Genomic DNA, 13,547 nt, shown 5'->3' on the forward strand with positions numbered 1-13,547 from the left:
ATGAACGGTTAATTATACACGAATGGAGTGAGAGCAACAGGGCATCACCCTCGCAGATCGGACTGCTTCCTTGACGTGTATGATGTCTGGTGGGTCTGGAACACTCATACTATACAATACACTCACACCTGGGCTGCTCCAGTATGGACTTCTTTTTCCTGCAAACCACATAAGTCCAGCGGGCGACGGAGGCATATATTCTCATCTGTGGTGTGTCAGGAGATGTGCAAATATGTGACAACGTAAGAACCATATACAGGGTACGGCTGCCCACGCAAGCACCAAAAGATATAAGGGCAGTGGTGAAACCACTTTGGCATTCATAATGGGTAATGCTTTGTGTCTCTGAACATTGTTTCATATGCGGTTTCATTTCATTAAATCAAAATATAATATGGTTTGTAGAGTAAATCATATGCTTTAAAGCCAACATACCAGGCTATAGTTAAAAATGTTTGGTCTTCCACTACCATACAGTGACAATGTCTTATGAATGTGCCTAACCTTTTGGCTGGTACCTGCTGTGGACACCATTATGGTGTGTTATCACCTGGAGAGAATGTTTACACATTTAAAAATAATTCTCACTCTCATGTGGATAAGCAGTAGAGTAAAATGTAAGCGAACCTCATAAACCAGTTCCTTTTTTTTTACAAAAGTTATGAGGTGAACTGCATGTATGTTGCTTAGTGTATCTCTAATCTATATGTGAATCTTCTTTAGGTGTAATACCTCTCACAATAAAACATTTCTCTAAGTGAACACAACAATGTTTAAAATATGAATTAAACATTAATATTGCATAGTGAGATAGTTTCAATACAATTAACACAATCAAAGCATGGTAGTATCTGTAAGTCCCATATCCACCAGCTTATAATTTAGTCTGTAGCTGATTAGATTGTTTCTCTGTCTAGCAAGTCCATCTCATGGGCTCAGTGTTAATGGAATTACCCGCCAGTCATTTCTTCTCATTCCTATAGAATCCATTCAGCTTCCGACATGATAACCTCCTCACTTTAACGCAGTCTTTTTTCCACATTCATTCTAGTTTGAATTGATTATATAAAGCAAAAAAGATTGTAAAAAGAAAGAGGGTCCATATATATTCAGAGATCTCCACAGTGAAAACATCAGAAATATCATCAAAAAATATTCAACTATGAAACAAACTGATAATTATTTGAACAAATTATTTAACCATGATCCAATATTTGTATTTCAATGTAGTAGTAATTTGAAGGGCACATAAATCAGATCATACAAATGAACAGGTTTGGAAACAGTAAAGGTTTAAGGGTAAAAATGAGGGAACATTTGCTTACTGAAAGTCCATTTGCTGCAGTAATGCTTAAATAGAGACAGCATTTCATCCACATATGGGGGAATCCAACTGAGGCACTATGCTACTTATAACACTACTTTTTGGGTATATGTGTTACAAATGTACCTTTTCTGCAAGGTCATCCCAGATTTTTTGCCTTATTCTGAACACTATTTTTACTGGCTTTCGAACTTTGTGCACTGTACCTCTGCTAAACAGTAGTAAAGTGGTTATGCTGCACCACTAAATCATGTACTGCACACTGAAATGATCTATTTGGCAAATTTAACTTCAATATAGGCCCACTGTAAATGCTATGGGGTACCTGTGGCATGGAATATTAAATGTCATATGTGGGCTGCAATGTCATATGGAAAAGCCTATTTTTATATGTTCATTAATCACCCATAAAATTGCCTTCTAACTAAGCTCACTGTGCAGGATGCTAATATATTAAAACAGGACAAATTACATATTGAAGCTATGGTGCCCTCAGAGTTAAATACCCAAAACCCAAAAACTATTTCACTTTGTAGGCTTAGCCCAACCTCTCCTTAATAGTCCTAGGCAGGATTAAAATCTTTATTTTCAGGAAAGGGTAAGAAAATGCATCAAAGTTATTCATTGCTTAGTTTTTTTAAATGTGACTTAATGGTGAAATCAGATCTTTGATAACTTATGCAAAATAGTAACTTTGTAAAATATACTTTAGGCTGCCTAAACAATAAGTGGCTTAAAACCAGTTCTGCCAGTTATCACAAATACTGCGCTGAAATACACATCTTTGAGTGGGAGAGTTAACAACCCTAGCTCAGAGGAAAATGGCTTTCCTCTGGGCCCAGGAAAGGCGAATGGGTGGTAACTGTTGACCATTTAGCAAAGACAAGATCTGGAATCGTACAAAAACAGTTACACAACAAAGGGAATTTTAACAATACCTCATTTGACTTGGAGAAGAGAAGAAAGGCTTCTTCTATTCATCCGTAGAACCCCACTATACAGTTAGGCTCCAGACACACCTGGAGGGACAACCAATACTAAGCCTGTCAGATAAGGGAATAGCCAAGAAACTGAAGACATGCTTGGCAGCTGGGTAACTGTGAGAAAGTTGATCGGATTAGGTGGTAGAATTTCTCCAATCAGTGGCTAGTGCACAGGATACACCTGGCACCTCTACTGCTACCCTGTCAGAACACTCTTGAACCTGGAAAGGCTTCATCGGTAGAAGGTGGCTCTGCTGGCAGAAGAATCCCGACTACTGCTGAAAGAAGAGGACTTGCAAAAGACCTGATGGACTCCTGAATACTACTGGCACCCAGAGAATGGAAGTACTCTCCAAGGGCCAAGTGGTTGGCCTCTTGTTTACCTGCTCAAAGGACACAAAAATAAGATTGACTTATGACTCCAAGAGGGCCCACCTAACTAAAGAAGACCTGACCCCACAGAAGACCTGGGTGGAGATCAACCTGGTGCAGAGAAGCCTGCTTTGAGGAGGTAGGGCTGCAGGGCTGACCAGAAGAAGCTTTCCCAGTAGTTGGAGACTTAGGGGTCGATTCCGATGTCATGCAGAAGGGCTCCAAACGGGATTCAGAAGAAGCAAATCGTATCCGGAGCGTATGTTTCTGACCGAATCGTCCCCTGTTCTGAATGACCAAGTACGATGCGAGGAAGCCATCCACAGCAACCGAATCGGTTCCAAACCCAAATCAGTCAATCCAACTCAGTCGGAGCTGATTTGTTCAGCTCAATGGGGCCGGCTTTCCGAACGAGCGAGTACGATGCCCGATTCTGAAAGTCGTACAGACTCGGTTTTAACTAAAAAAATGGCTGTGAGAATCAGACTTCGGGGGGCTGTAGCAGGTCCCCCTACACCCAGGGCACTCCGAATCGGTCACATAAGTCCCTCCTTTCCATGCATGCACAGTATGGCGGGCACCCCTTTTATGCAATGGAAGCCTGTGTATGTGTTCGGTACACAGGCTCCCATTGAGTTCAATGGGAGTCCGACAGAACCGAGTCCATCACTATACGGACACATCGAAATCGGTTGTTCAGATTCACTGAGCGCGATTCGTTTGGAAAGCTCTCCGGAACCGAGTCGTTCGTAGGGCTTTCCTAACGAGATCGTAATCGGGCCCTTAGGCTGAATGTAAGACATTTGACCGGGACAACCTGCTTGGTGTATAGGACCTCTGCTCCATTGCATTTAGCTTGAAATTGTGCCTAGGTCCCGGTCAGCTTGAATTATTATTGTCTCATAATGCTTGTCTCTTTCTAGGCTGTTTTTGCCTTAAAACTTCAAAAATCCCTATCTTCAGGCCCCTTAATCCATTTTGATGATCTTAATGTCTTTTGCTCATAATGATTTTTAACTATTTTTTAAAAATCAATTTGGGAATTCTAGTATGTTTTCTTCTTCACTTTGATATTGTTGGTACTTCTTGAACTTAGCATGCACATCCCTGGGGATTGCCCACTGCTTGTGCCATAGCTATCGGGGGTTGAGAAGAGATTCTTTCCAAATTATGTTTTGACCTAACCAAAGGGAGTTTGAGGTGACAGGGGTGCCCCTCACCCAAATGAATAACCTAATTTCTGGCAATATGTATATCCAGGATTTAATATGTGCTAACATTTGTTGATGGTGAGTGCTGGTACCCATTTTTAGGGACTGGGATTTATTTTCCATCATCAGGCTTGAACCCAGAGAAAGAGAGAGTAAAGCAAAAATGGAAACAAAGGACGAAAAACATAACAAAGCAGCAACATAGGGAGAAAGCAGGGAGGCAAACAACCATCATGAATGGTATAAAGCGAGGAAGTGTAGAGTGATGGAAGAAAGATGCATAAGGCACTGCTAAGACGAAGGCAAGCTTGCTATGCAGTAACACTTATACTGGAGTGGCCCGTGCAGGTAAGAGTGGTGGGGCAGGGTGGGGGGGGGGGGGACACAACTATTACAGATATTTAATTTTCCCTTGTCGTCTGTTGACTCCCTCCCCACCGCTCTTACCTGCACGAGACATGCATGCCCTTATAATGGCAGCTCTGCTGGCGTGCTTCTAAGAAACAACATTGTAGGCCCCTGAACTGTTTTTATTCTACAAATTAGGCATAGTATGTCTGTTAAAATGCCCATGTGGTTTAACATCCGTGGGAGAGGCAGAAAAAAAGACTGAGCCCCGCATAGGTGAGCATAAGAGTAATATCTGCATCAAGGACTAAACATCTCCAGTGGTGGTGCTTTGAGAAAAAAATAATACACAACCAAAATCAGTTGAGATATCAGGTTTTCGAAAATATACCACCATTTTTAAAGAGAAAGATATTGAAAAATGCTCTATTGAAAGAAAAATGAGAAGAGCAATGGCCTCTATCCTGAAACCTTCATGAATAAGCTGACTTGCTTTAGCTAATGCGTTCACACTGCAGTGCCCAGGTTACACCACTACCTTTGTAAAATAGAAAACAGGTTTATGAGGTTTTATTTACTATTATTGGAGTTCCCATCCAACTCAGAGTAAGAAAGATTTTTGAATGGGGAAACCTTTTGTTAAGCTAAGGTAAAACAAACCACAGTGGTGAGAGCAAAAGGCACCGCACAAGAAGTTTTGCAAAATCATAATACATTGGGATAAGGGACCACACCATTTGGCAGCTTGATAGGAATCAATACCACGACTACATGAGCATTTTAATTTGTTTTAATAGTTATTAATTATGCTGCATCAATATTTATTCTAGCATTTTTTCCATATCTTCAGATTTTCACAACATGATAACAACAAAAGTAATGATCTAGAGATTTTAAAGATTTTATGTACTTAAATGAGAACGTGGTGCTTTAGATGCCCACTGGTAAATGGGGAAACATCATAATCAATGGACTGCGTTTTCTCTGAAAACAACTGTTGTACACCACCTTCACTGCCACAGGATGCTCTCCGACTCATTCTATGCCAGACACTACATTTGTTTAGGCCCGTATTTGGACCTAGGCTAGGAATGATTTTCATTATAAGAAGGATTTTTACTTCAACATATACGTTACTACTAATAAAAGAGCCACTACAACATCATGGGCTGAACCAAGTCAACAAGTAAGCTATATCTATTCACAGAAGAAATGTTTGTGAATCTGGTGCAACATTGTGTGCGTGAGGAGGGCTGACTTCATTTCTGTAAATTGAGTTGTGAAAAGGACTAGAGGCTCTGCTATGATTTAGAATTTCTTTTCTCAGGAGCAAACCAAAATACAGACTGGAAGGATGTAAAACTATAATATTGATGCCCTCAGCATTTGTTGAAATTAGACACTTTTTGTACCTTTTTTGGCTCACAAAGTTACGAAAGCCAGTGTAGACTACATGCAGGACTGGACTACTGGGACAAAGTGACATTGCGACCATGGCGCTTTCAATGCAATTATGCCTTAGCCGCGCCTGCCATATGGCCTTCGCCTACTGTATAATTGTAAATTTCAGCGAAAAGAGCATTAGTAGCTAAAATGCATCAACAGTTACAAAAGAATAGGCAGTACACATGGTGTGATGGGACATTCTTTGCACAAATATAATGATCCTTTCTGTTGTTGACTTCTGTCTTAAGGTATTAAACTGGCATTGAGGTAAAGCTTTTGCCCAAACAATATCAAAGCCCCCAATTGATATATTTCAGCAGGGGCTTTGTTTATCACAAGAAAAAATCCTTACCTTGTTAAATGTAATTGAGAGTGGACTATGTTTTTTATCATTAATTGTACAAATTTGTATTACACCACAGATACTGTTCTGAGCACAACAGTTAAATCAAGAGGACATTAAGATTACAGAAGAATCAAAAACAGTTTACTTCTTTTCATATGGTGTGATCTTATGCATTTTACAGTGCCTCCTAGACAGACACTTACACTTGAAATATCGTTGCATTTCTGCATGTCTTTGGGAACCCTTTTTGAAGTTATGTCGCTTAAAATTAACAGAAACTAGAGACATAATGTTGCCACCCAATGAGCCACATAATGCTGCATAATATATCTTTCCTCGTTGTATCATCCGGGCCTTCATTGCTGCATAATTCCAATTACCCTGCATAAATGCAGGGCCACTTCCTGTAAGGTAAAGCGTGCTTTATCTCTGGAATATTGCAGAGTCAGCAGAAAGCGCTTCGAAGCGTTCAAGTGAAAATGTACTGGTTTCACACAGGAGCCTCCTGGTGTACACCAGACAAAGATGAGCAGAAAGCCATAATTGGAGAATAACTACTTGCATATCACATGCTGGAGAGGAAAGCATGGTAAATAAAACAGAATCACGTGACACCAAAATGCCAAGCCAATTTAGCTCGACGACGTGCTCTGCTGCAATTTAAACAGCGATAGATACCACTATTTGTTTTACAAAAGCTACTCTTGAGTTCTGAAACTAAACCCCGTTAGTTCTGTATACAAATGCACACACAGACATATAGGGAAGCGGGGCACGAGCACTCGGCACTTTCTGAGTGCGCAGCAAGACAGGAAAGGCACAAGCAAAACACTTTCACCAGGCACCCTGTTGCACCGTTATTCCATCCTCAATAACATGGCCACTGACGCTGCTCTCCAGAGAAAGAACGCCTTTTCTCAGAGATTTTTTCCTCTGGTTCCCAATCTTCTAAAATACCCTTTGGTAAACACTGCTTGTTGTGTTGTGTTGATGTGTGTTGGGTCTGTTAGTTCTCACCATATAAAACATCTAACATGTTTGCGACAAAACGTCTTGTAAGCGTTCCTTGGAGGCGTTGGCACATCTTGCCTATGCTTGTCACGGCCATTGAAACCCGCTCTGAACGAGGCTTCTGGGCGCTTCAGCCACACATTCAATGCAGGCCTCTCCCATCAACCCTCGGTCACCAAGGCTGAGCGACTGCGGTCGTCTGCATCCCGGATTCCGAGAAAACATTTAGAGCACGGTGGTTTGTCATCAGTGCAGCCTATCCCAGTATTTGTACACTTGGCACCATTAGATAAAAATAAGCTATTGTCAGTCTCCCTTAGCCATACGTGTAATTCCCATTTTATGACCAGAAAATTCTGCAACCAATGTCAGCAAATCCGTATCTTTGACTTTTTTGCCGAACTTTCAATTTGTAGAAATGAAAGTCAATGCTAACTTAAATCTGGGAACATGGCTGCACAAGGAGGCATCAGGTGTATTTAAAATGCACATTTATCATTGTTTGTGCTATCAATGTACTTATGTACTGTAAACTATAACCCACAATTCATACAAGACTGTTTAAAACTGCATCCCAATAATCGTTTCTTGCCTCTGTCTACCTTTTCTCATGCTACTAGCACTCAAAATAGTTTATTTCAAGTGGTCTTGGCATTGTTGGCTGGAATCCTCTTATCACAATACCAAAACGTAAGCGCGCCTTTCAAGCAGTGGTATGGAGAGTCGATCAGGTGCGGTGATATATTTTTCTGAGCACATCCACACAGGGACACATGGGTAGCTGGCTGATGAGGGCTGGTATCTGCGACAGGAGTTCCCACCCAACAGCTTTCTGGGCTAACAGCTTTCTGGGCTAAAAGGTAAGAAAAATATTACATGTGTGCAGTGCAAAAGCAAAGTTCAGATTCACAACATATTTTACAAACATATCGTTCTATGAAATATAGCGTTTTCATATTGAAATAGGATTATGTTTTTGTTTTTGTGCCTGGTGTTGGCGTGTACTGATATCTGGTTTGATATCACACTTTACATATGTTGTGCGTGATGTGTTTAAATGCATGTATTCCGTAAAAATCTCCGTAGGTGCTTACTTGAGTTTCTGTTCACAGAATAAAATCACGTATGTATTGCAGATGTGGAACGTTTGTTGCTTAAAATAGTTTTAAAAAAATCAGTAAAAAAAATACATTACTATCTATGTCAAAGTGTATCAGAGAGATCTTTAGCACGCATATAAAGACATTTTGTAACCCCTTGAGTCTCAGCCTAGTGCCTTTTTAGGTCGAGCTAGACAGCGCAGCTGTCTCTTCGAGACCTGCAGTCTTTGTGCATCAAGTCGATCCCCTTTGTTGCTATTTTTTTTTTCATTTGTCTATGTCAGTGCCCTTTAAAAATCCTTGCTAGCTAGTGGTCAGTACAGCCTCTTTGTCCCTCCTTTCTCTCTTCGGTTCCTCCCACAGAGCAGGGGCTTAGCACTGTCTCGTTCCTCTGTGGTTGCTTATCTGTTCTCTGGGGGACTCTTTTCTTTCTGGGTTTCCTACTTTTTTACTGTTTGTCTGGGCTCAGCATTAGCAGCCTAGCTTCTTGCATTTACATATAGCATTCTTTCTCCCACCCCTCTTAACATCCTAGTTGCGTTACTGCTGCCTCCCCTGCCCAGCCTCCTGCTGGGTTGCTTGTTAATAATTGTCGACATCAGCGCTGCTACCATATCACAAGCGCTGTGCTGGTTTCGTTTTTATTGTGTATTTCCTGGCTCCTTGGTCCACTTTCTCTTCTCTCCCTCCCCCTTCTCCATCAGTCACAGGGCTCCAGCATGCCTCTAAGGAGAGCCAGGCAGATGGAGAGTAAGGGTTGTTCTGCACGCAGCCTCAGAGCAGAGGGCACTGCTGTCTGTGCCTTTCCTGCTCCTCACAGCTGCCTGGGCCCAGGACTGGGTCTGGTCCCCGCAGAGAATGGCAGGTTCTTTCAATTATATTTATCGGCAGGCTCTTTCTATAAGCGCGGTGCCCTTTCACGTGCACCGCGCTGGTTTCGCTTTCATTCTCCTGTCTCCCCCCACTCCTCCACCCCTCTCTTTTGGCTCTCCCACCTCCCTCCCTTGCAATCAGTCACGGGGCTCCGGATTGCCTCTCAGCAGAGCCAGGCACACAGAGAGGGGAGGGCTGTGTTGCAGCCTGCCTCAGAGCAGGGGGCACTGCTGTCTGTGCCTGCCCTGCTCCTCGCAGCTGCCACGGCTGTGGACTGTGTTTTGTTTGTTGCGCTTCACAATCAATGCAACCCCCATTAAACAGGATGCGAAAACCAGAGCAGCTGTGTTGATAAGTCGTTGTTGATAAGTATCTCTGCTCGAGGATCGGCGTGTTTTTAGCTATTTCCTCTCTCCCCCACTGGACAGACTGACTGACGATAGAACCGAGAGAGAAAAATATGCATTAATTGTCCTACTAGGTAAACTTTGGCAGTAAGGATTAGTGGTCTGAGTTATAACCACCATGAATTTGAGTTTCTCTCCAAATACGGGCCAATAAATAACAGTTGGGCTGACTAGGGGCTACCGAATAAGCAACTGCGAGTTTTTGCAGTCGACAGAGCCTGCTATACTCATTCCTCAAATTCCGTAGCCTCATCCCAGCTGCAATGTTACCCTTGGAAGACAGCACACAGCCCCTTCCCCCACCAAGCACACGTGTTTCAAATTAGCACTGCCCCACACGCCCAATAAATGAAACCCAGTATCTGTCCTCTGCTCCAGTTTCTCATTGTACCCCCTCCGATCTGTTTGGGTGCGAGAACGATTATTCTGGAATAAAAACAGAAAACCTTTTATTCTAGACGTGTATGAAACCCCGCGACCATCAATCATCAAACTCAAACCAGAATGTTGGCAATTTATTTGTGCTCCGGATCCAGTGAAGTTGCAGATTGTGCACTCCTGCCTTCACAAAAACAAGCATTTGTAATGCAATAGGTCTCGCATTTACACTAGTTTGAGTTATTGGCATTGTAAATGCCAATGCCTTTTATTTATGTTTTGGTTTTTAAAACAAAAATGAAAAACATTGTTATTTACAATGTCAATAGCTTAAACTCGCATAAATGTGAGAACTATTGCATTGCAAATTCTTGTTTGACATTTGTGATGGTTATCGCAAAAGCCTTTACACTATTTTTCACAAATGGTATCCAAGCCACATGCGTGTTTCCTTTCACAACATTTTTGAGATTTTGATTATACCCTGAGTTTCTGATTTCCTGTGGAGGGAGTCTGAGGAAATAGATAAAATATGGTACAGTTTAGGTTTTCCCTAAAAATTGGAAAAAGTGCTGTTTTTCTGAAAATGGTATTAGCAAAAGGTTTGTGGTGCCAAAATTGCACTTTCCCGAACTTTCTAAACAAAAAAAAAAAGAAGGCAGAGAGAGCTAGAAATGCAATATTACTATTGTTTTAAAACTTTGCGAAAATGATCTACCATGTTCCTCTCTTGCACATGCTAATTTGATCTCCGTCATTTTGATTGGTGTTCCGATATTTGTTGCTGGTGCTGCAGGTAACAAGAACTCCATATCCTTGCAGCAGTGATGTTTTGGCATGTATTAATGTAACCCCCTAGTGCAAATTAGAGGTGGTATGTCTCACATGGGTGAAGTAAAAGAAAAGTCCTGAGATAATTAGTCGCTACACAATACGTTTGTAGGACACTTGAGTATTCTGTAATGTCCTATTAACTCCTTGCCCATCACAGTCATCATGAGTGAAGGCTCGTGGTACGTGAATAGTCGCAAAGTTTAAATTGCCTGTATCCCATCTCTCGAGCGTGGCCCCTTCGTCTTTCCTGTCGCATGATATAAATTAAAGAAATGAGGTACACTAACCTCACATCCTGCTTTTGGTTGCCTCTGTTTCAGGTATTGTCACAAGGCTCATGTAAGTAGCGATTTGATTTATTTATTATTTTTTAGGTCTCGCCTAGTGTTGCAGCGCATGCGCCGCTCGCCCGGCGAGACATATTGTTAGGGAGGAGAGTTCAGAAGGGGGCTAAAAGCCCCGCCCCTCATTTTTATTGGATGGCGTCATCATTTATGTTAAATGGTGGCCTCTGATTGAGAATGAGGCTTCTTTGTTACTGCTCATTCTCCTTTTGGGACGGCCCCTCTGGACTGGATGGCTTGGTTGACGGCTGTCGTGACGATCTTTCTTATCTTTGGAGGCGTAAAGTCACGGGTCATGTTTCCGAAGGGCAGTAGTTTTTTTTTTTTCGAAACATGTCGCCCGCTACACTTGCAGCTACGCTCTGCGAGCATTGAAAGCTCAAGCGGATCACTCCCTTCCCCATAAGCAGTTCACCCTGCTAACGGAGGCTCAGCCATGAACCTCTCTAACAGGTACAACTGCTTTTAAAGAGCTTGCTAGCGCTGGGTGCAGTAAAAGAAAAGTCCTGAGATAATTAGCCACTACACAATACGTTTGCAGGACACTTGAGTATTCTGTAATGTCCCATTAACTCCTTGCACATCACAGTCATCATGAGTGAAGGCTTCTGGTACCTGAATAGTCTCAAAGTTTAAATTGCCTGTGTCCCATCTCTCGAGCGTGGCCCGCCGTCTTTCCTGTCGCATGATATAAATTAAAGAAAGGGGGTACACTAACCTCACATCCTGCTTTTGGTTGGCTCTGTTTCAGGTATTGTCACCAGGTTCATGTAAGTAGCGATTTGATTTATTTATAATTTTTTAGGTCTCGCCTAGCGTTGCAGCGCATGCCCTGCTCGCTCGGTGAGACATATTGTTAGGGAGGAGAGTTCAGGAAGGGGCTAAAAGCCCCGCCCCTCATTTTCATTGGATGGCGTCATCATTTATGTTAAACGGTGGCCTCAGATTGAAAATGAGGCTTCTTTGTCACCGCCCTTTCTCCTTTTGGGACAGCCCCTCCGGACTGGATGATGGGGGTGACGGCTGTCGTGACGATCTTTCTTATCTTTGAAGGCGTGTAGTCACGGGTCATGTTTCCGAAGGGCGGTCATTTTTTTTTCCAAACATGTCACCCGTTTCACTTGCAGCTACGCTCTGCGAGCATTAAAAGCTCAAGCGGATCACTCCCTTTCCCATAAGCAGTTCACCCTGCTAACGGAGGCTCAGCCATGAAGGATCATGTTTCCACGCTAATAATCACAGCCACCAGTCCGTCACCTCTCTAACAGGTACAACTGCTTTTAAAGAGCTTGCTAGCGCTGGGTGCAGTAAAAGAAAAGTCCTGAGATAATTAGCCACTACACAATACGTTTGCAGGACACTTGAGTATTCTGTAATGTCCCATTAACTCCTTGCACATCACAGTCATCATGAGTGAAGGCTTCTGGTACCTGAATAGTCGCAAAGTTTAAATTGCCTGTGTCCGATCTCTCGAGCGTGGCCAGCCGTCTTTCCTGTCGCATGATATAAATTAAAGAAAGGGGGTACACTGACCTCACATCCTGCTTTTGGTTGCCTCTGTTTGAGGTATTGTCACCAGGTTCATGTAAGTAGCGATTTGATTTATTTATTATTTTTTAGGTCTAGCCTAGCGTTGCAGCGCTTGCGCTGCAACGCTAGGCGAGACCTAAAAAATAATAAATAAATCAAATCGCTACTTACATGAACCTGGACGCGTAGGTCATACTGGATAATGACTGTATAGTTATAAACACTACATCCAATATTCAGTGGAAATCGTAAATGCCCTGAAGAAGTTCTCTTGTGAGAACGAAACGCGTTGGCAGTGTTTTTTCTAAAAAAAGAAGATTACAAATAAACAATAAAGAAGGACATTCAATCATTCGATGGATCCAATGTGGACTATTTGACTGTACACAGTTGAAGTGGTGCAACCACAATATAAGTTTATTTTGTTAAAAAACAAAATTAGCCTGGTTAGACTTCAAATCACCCGAGGTTAATAGTATGAATTAGGAAAAAACAAAATTCTATACTTATGCTGTGTTATGAAAGTGATAATTATTGTCAAAGAACTCAGGGGTCCCGTGGACTAAAAGGCCTGCCCGGCCCCGCTTATTAAAACCTCCTGCGAGGAGGATGAGTTTCCAAACATGTTATTGTGCTTTGGTTGAGATGCAGGTTCCTGAAAAACCGGAACCCCCGACAGCGTGTAAGAGAGCTCCCTCCCTCTCCAGCAGTGTGAAAAGCTTCACAGCGGAAAGCTGTCTGGAGCATGCATCTGCTAAGGCTGCCTTTTCACTCCAAACACCACGATCATAATTAACTGTTACACAGCTAAACTCTTCCTCTCTAGCATTCCGACAGACGTCTCTGACTTGACAGTTAAAGAAACGGACAAACTGTGCCATCCGTCTAAATCTTTACTGTCAGAACGGCATTCTCCTCTTTCAGTGGAGAGGACGGATAAATACACGTTTCTCTGTAATCGCATAATCCAGCGCTGTAAAGGGGCATCACGTTACGTGTGACACCTTCAGCCCATCACTTGTTTTATGACTAGGAGTCTT

General features: G+C 42.3%; 1 protein-coding gene across 7 annotated transcripts in view; it reads right to left on the reverse strand.

The window, feature by feature from the left end:
• Positions 1 to 5,012: 5,012 nt before the first annotated feature.
• The window catches only part of ZDHHC2 (zDHHC palmitoyltransferase 2), a 555,886-nt gene continuing 547,351 nt past the window's right edge, over positions 5,013 to 13,547 (reverse strand). For 5 of the 7 annotated variants that reach the window (XR_014978173.1, XM_085642022.1, XM_085642021.1 and 2 more), the window contains one exon: positions 5,019 to 7,878. The gene's annotated coding sequence lies outside the window, so the exon portion shown is untranslated. Of the gene's footprint in view, positions 7,895 to 13,547 lie in introns of all 7 variants that reach the window. The other 2 variants (XM_085642023.1, XM_085642019.1) reach the window with 2 other exon arrangements.

The sequence above is a fragment of the Triturus cristatus genome, chromosome 2_2 (genome assembly GCF_964204655.1).
Source record: "Triturus cristatus chromosome 2_2, aTriCri1.1, whole genome shotgun sequence".
Classification (NCBI taxonomy): Eukaryota; Metazoa; Chordata; class Amphibia; order Caudata; family Salamandridae; genus Triturus; species Triturus cristatus.